Source organism: Eurosta solidaginis, chromosome 5, assembly GCF_040869045.1.
Source record: "Eurosta solidaginis isolate ZX-2024a chromosome 5, ASM4086904v1, whole genome shotgun sequence".
In the NCBI taxonomy this organism is placed as follows: Eukaryota; Metazoa; Arthropoda; class Insecta; order Diptera; family Tephritidae; genus Eurosta; species Eurosta solidaginis.
This window is the reverse complement of record NC_090323.1, coordinates 6,432,210-6,438,585: the sequence shown is the minus strand read 5'-3', so window position 1 is coordinate 6,438,585 and position 6,376 is coordinate 6,432,210. Positions and strand designations below refer to the sequence as shown.

At 34.6% G+C, this 6,376-nt stretch overlaps 1 pseudogene; it reads left to right on the top strand.

Annotated features, from left to right (window-relative positions):
* Positions 1–1,772: 1,772 nt before the first annotated feature.
* LOC137254656 (tigger transposable element-derived protein 6-like) lies at positions 1,773–2,614 on the top strand (annotated as a pseudogene).
* Positions 2,615–6,376: the final 3,762 nt, after the last annotated feature.

Genomic DNA, 6,376 nt, shown 5'->3' with positions numbered 1-6,376 from the left:
TTATATTGTGTTTTTTTGTAAGAAGTTGTTTTTTTTTCTATTTTTCAATTACAATAAATAAGAACGGAAATAACTAAACCTATTAATCAGAATTGTTTTTAGCTCTGTCCAATTAGTCATATCTTTTTCATTTCATTTTTTATCTCTCAGGCACTTGAACAGGCAAAACTCGCTCAATGTATGATGCAATTATTTTGAACGCTGATTTACTGCGCACACCATTACACGTATTACAGCTACGTTCATAGCAATGAAAATGTGAAAATTTTATTAGCTTTACCCTTAAATATTTCCGAAATGGATGGGCTAAATTTTATTTTAATTAACTATCTTTGCATAGCTAAATGTGAAAAGTTTTTTTTTTTAAGAAAATAACCTTCCAATCTATTCAGCAATGTCTTGGGTCATCTTTTTCCAAAATTTAAGGCTTTAATTTATATTACGTACGTACAGGCCTGGGGATGATACAGGGAATATATGTAAGCTAAACTTTCGATAAATATCAAATACACAAATGATTGATTTTTAACTTCAGTAATTGTATAATCTAGCAAAGAACGAAATTTGAGCAAAAATTTATGAATACTAAAATATTTGGTATATAAATTGTGTTTAAACAAAAAGCTTGAAAAAATTTAGTAAAATTGTGTAAAATCGGCGTGTCATCACCCACATTTAGTAGCTGAAAATTCAAAAGTTTTGCAAACCGTAAATCAAAAGCAGTTAGTTTCAATTTTGCACAATTATTGTTCTTGGAATATAGTATTGATCTGGGCAAACTTCGGTGTAGGCCACGCACACTTTTTTCTTAAAAATTTCTTATAGATGTTTGGCAATGTATTTGTGGCATGCAACTAAATACATAACCATTATGAATATGTTATACCGTTATCACACAGAAACTTAATCGAATCATAATTCTATTTAATGAAGTAATGGTTTCCCTTTTCATACAGGGCCTTTTGCTTCATTAAGCGAACATCTGTCAGCTGCCCCAAAAAATATTTGGTTTTTACAAAAAATAGTTAAAATGGATAGCAGCCGTTTCTTAACTATAAATACATTCAAAATAAAACGCATGCGCAACTACCATAGATGTTGCACCTAACCAAATATGTGCCTATTTTGGAAAAAGCCATATTATCTTTTGCAGCGCAATTTAAATTTTGAGTTGTCTCGTATTTTTCTATTTTTCGTAAATTAGTGAAAATAATTTATTTTTGATTGTCATTTGTTACATTGACAATGAAATTCGAAGCACCAAGCAAAACCGACTGGATTTTTCACTCGATTGGGCATTCAATAAAGAAATAATGAGACAATTAAGAAGTTGTATTTTGTATGGAAGATTGAGTTCAATTAGGGCTTTAATGTAGAAAACTTGACTAACTGCTTTATTCAGATTCTGTGTGAAATTGGCATTAGAGCACGAAAATTTTAAATACAGTGAAATTCCCCATTGCGGACAGTCCTTATAACTGGACATTTCAAATAACCGGACAGATTTTGGGCACACAGGTTTTTCATTCATTTTTTCATACAAATATCATCCTAGTAAACGGACACCCTAATAACCGGACTCGAACAAAGTATTTCAAACCATTTTCATAAACAAAATTCTCATAACCGAAAAAAATTCAAAAATATTACAAGCAAGCTTTGTTGTTCATTATAAAAATGAATTAGGTGATTCCCCTTTTAACACGTATGCACACATTCAAGCCGTGTGTTTCAAATAAAGGGAAGTTTTCCATTCAGTTTGTTGTCAGTTGCATGCGAATGGTTGTGTTCAAAGTTCGTAATAATATGGCGTCGAAAAAGAAGGTACTTTCTATTAAAGAAAAAATGGAAGTTATTAATGTTTTCGAAAAAGATAAATTATCAGTACGTGGAGTTGCGAAAAGGTAAAGTATAGTGAGCCCAAAAATTTAATGGTAGTAGGTACATATTTCTTTTGCTTTGAAAGGTTCAATACTGGCAAAACACCAGCTGCTGAAATCAATAAAAATGAAGAAAAAGTTCGTTATGAATGGGAATCTGGAGTTAATGTTCATCAAAAGCGAAGTTTTCTCAAAGAAGACGACCCTGAAATAGATAAGATGTCTTTTAATTGGCTCGCTAAGGAGAGAAGTTAAAAAATTCCGATTTCTGGTCCCATTTTGAAAGCAAAAGCAATGGAAATTTCAGGCAAACTGGGTGTACCTAATTTTAATGCTTCAGATGTATGGTTAAACAAGTGGCGAATAAGGAATAATGTTGTTTTCAAATGCGTATCTGGTGAAGCTGCAGATGTAAACCAGGATGTTGTCGAACAGTTTAGGACAAAACTGTCATCTCTGTTGACCGGTTACAAGCCTCAAGACATTTTCAACGCAGATGAGAGTGGCTTTTTCTTTCGAGCCTTACCTGACAAAACCCTCGCTCTTAAATCCGAAAAATGTGGGGGCGATAAACTATCAAATGAAAGACTCACAATTTTGTTCTGTGCTAACATGGCTAAAGATAAGGAGTGCAATGTACAATGTACTTAATCGATATATGTATATGTATTTATATGTAATATTAAAGTATGCAAATATTCTTTACTTCCAAAAATTTCTTCGATAAACTATGTACAATATAATTTATATGTGTGGTATATATTTTGGGACTTCATCCCTTATAAGCGGACATCTCCCATAGCCGGGAAAAAACACTGCGCCGGTGAGCATCCGGTTATAAGAAATTTCACTGTATATTGTGAATAGCCCTGGAACTTTTCTTTTTGTTAAGCTCCTTAAAAAAATTTCAATACCAAATTCAAACAAAAAGCGATAAATTTAAACATTGTTTCATTGGCTGTTTATTAGCTTCATACCGCAGATGATATTTGCATGTGTAAATAGTCTTTATGCAAGCCAAACGAAATATATGAAGCTAATGAACGATCCCAATTTGATATGCATTCTTCACTCATATTTATCAGTTAATATTTTACCTATGTACATATGTATATATAATTTTTTGCATGCACTTGTATATGTGTTTGTTCATATGCGACTGCACCCAGCAGGAGGCATGTGTGTGCACTCATGTCTATTAGAATGTAAGTCTAGATTCTCTTATGCAAATTAACTAAGTAAATAAATGAATCGACTCAAATTCAGATACCCGACCTCCCGCCTACATGTTGCCTGTCATCAACTTCTCTCTTGCCTTTAAAATGTCTGCCTTGATTAAAATCAAAGTAGCAAGTCGTTGCAGCTGAGCGCTTATTATGCGTTCATTTGTCACTCACTACATCTCATGTCTGTCCGTCCGTCCTCCGAATTGGCCACATGCCCAGCTGTCCATATCAAATATTCAATGACAGCAATGTAGCCACTGAGCTGATTATAATCGAGTTAGTTTAAATAAATGAGTTGATATATCTATATATGAAGTTGTGTATATGCACTATGTTAAGTTAATAAAATATTTTGGTGCACTAAATTTACATATATATATTTATGTACATCTATATATATGCATGAGTATATAAATGCATATAATAAGCAACAACAAACAGTGGCGCTCTTTGTTGCTGTCTTACATATGTAACAAATTTGATTTTAGTTTGAATATTTATATGCATAAAAAAATAATGTCGACATTTTCTCTACATATACGTAGCTGCTCTATGATCTATTTATGTATGTATCAAATCTTTCAAAAAGAACAACTGCATCCCTATAAATATGATCACATAACCGCTTCATAATCTATTTAGGTGCATGTTTAGTGAATGCCAGCCATAGCCATAATTCATGCACACATTCACACACATCTGGAATCACACATATATTCACAAGTTTCGAAAACACAAATTTTATAAATATGCTTCCGTACACGGCAAAAAAATATGTAAGATATTGTAATTAGGAATGCGGCAGATTCTCTGCTTGACTACGTGAAGTTACACTACATCAGCGACCTCTATATCTACAGCACACGAAAAATAGATCAAATTATACACTGTAGAATTTTTTATTTCAAGTTTTCAGGATTCTAAGACCAATCAGGTTTTTAAGCCGAACAGATTTAATTCAAGCGCACAAGTAATAAGTCTGTGAAGCCGCCTAATGGTATTCTATATATTTAATCTCTATCGTACAAAGGCCACGCATTATTTAACAAAACTATCTCAGCGTCTGAGCGATTAACAGCAATGATAAGAACGGGAACTGAACGATTTATAGAAGCTCACTTATCCCATATACACACAGCGTGGTGGAAAATTGTAATGAGTTGAGTTACCCAATTGGGAGATGATTGGTAACTTACCTCGTCGGGTAGTAGCATAATCGATGGATATATAAACATTTTTGCTCACGATATGGGAGAGCTCTGAATGAAAGTGTAAGGTATAAGTGCCTTTGTAAGTGGTAGCGTAGTGTAGTGTAATATTGGTATACATATGTACTAGAGTATATACGAGTACTAGAGAATATGTAAGCTTGAGAGTAGTGTGTAATATTAGTTATCGTAGGCGTAGTGTATGTTATTGGTTTTTTTATGGAGTAATAAAGAATAAGAATATCTCAATAGCGTCTCTCTCACTACCTTGTATCGCAATTTGAAAACACGGTATATGGTAGAGTTGATATGAACGAAATCACGCAGCAACTCAAAGCAAAGGTGTTCCCTACATGCAAGTTAAAGTCTCTGAGCACATGCACAATTTTTAAGCATGAACGTGCTTGAAGTGATATATGCACTGCCATTTTGTTGAATAAAGCGTTTACGAAAATAAAGCACCTGGTGAGGTATTCAGGTTTAAGTTGAAATTTGTTATAACTTTATCCATTATTTGGTTAGATTTTTTTGAAATAATGAAGTGAAAACAAAGAAAAACAAGTAAGGAAGACTAAAGTCGGATGCAACCGAACATTACATACTCAGTTGAGAACTGTGGAGACAAAATAAGGGAAAATCACCATGTAGTAAAAAGAACCTAGGGTAACCCTGGAATGTGTTTGTATGACATGTGTACCAAATGGAAGGTATTAAAAAGTATTTTAAGAGGGAGTGGGCCATAGTTCTATAGATGGACGCCATTTAGGGATATCGCCATAAAGGTGGACCAGGCCTGACTGTAGAATTTGTTTGTACGATATGGGTATCAAATGCAATGTGTTAATGATAATTTTAAAAGGGAGTGGGCCTAAGTTCTATAGGTGGACGCTTTTTCGAGATATCACCATAAAGGTGGACCAGGGGTGACTCTAGAATTTGCTTGTACGATATGGGTATCAAATGAAATGTGTTAATGATAATTTTAAAAGGGAGTGGGCCTAAGTTCTATATGTTGACGCCTTTACGAGATATCGCCATAAAGGTGGACCAGGGGTGACTCTAGAATTTGTTTGTACGATATGGGTATCAAATGTAAGGTGTTAATGAGTATTTTAAAAGCTCGTGGGTATCAGTTCTATAGGTGGACGCCTTTTCGAGATATCGCCATAAAAGTGGACCAGGGGTGACTCTAGAATGCGTTTGTACGATATGGGTATCAAATGAAATGTGTTAATGATAATTTTAAAAGGGAGTGGGCCTAAGTTCCATATGTGGACGCCTTTACGAGATATCGCCATAAAGGTGGACCAGGGGTGACTCTAGAATTTGTTTGTACGATATGGGTATCAAATGTAAGGTGTTAATGAGTATTTTAAAAGCTCGTGGGTCTTAGTTCTATAGGTGAAATCCTTTTCGAGATATCGCCATAAAAGTGGACCAGGGGTGACTCTAGAATGCGTTTGTACGATATGGGTATCAAATGAAAGGTATTAATGAGTATTTTAAAAGGGCGTAGGCCTAAGTTCTATAGGTGGACGCCTTTTCGAGATATCGCCATAAAGATGGACCAGGGGTGACTCTAGAATTTGTTTCTACGATATGGGTATCAAATGAAAGGTGTTAATGAGTATTTTAAAAGGGCGTGTGCCTTAGTTCTATGGGTGGATGCCTTTTCGAGATATCGCCATAAAGATGGACCAGGGGTGACTCTAGAATTTGTTTGTACGATATGGGTATCAAATGTAAGGTGTTAATGAGTATTTTAAAAGCTCGTGGGTATTAGTTCTATAGGTGGACGCCTTTTCGAGATATCGCCATAAAAGTGGACCAGGGGTGACTCTAGAATGCGTTTGTACGATATGGGTATCAAATGAAAGGTATTAATGAGTATTTTAAAAGGGCGTAGGCCTAAGTTCTATAGGTGGACGCCTTTTCGAGATATCGCCATAAAGATGGACCAGGGGTGACTCTAGAATTTGTTTGTACGATATGGGTATCAAATGTAAGGTGTTAATGAGTATTTTAAAAGCTCGTGGGTATTAGTTCTATAGGTGGACGCCTT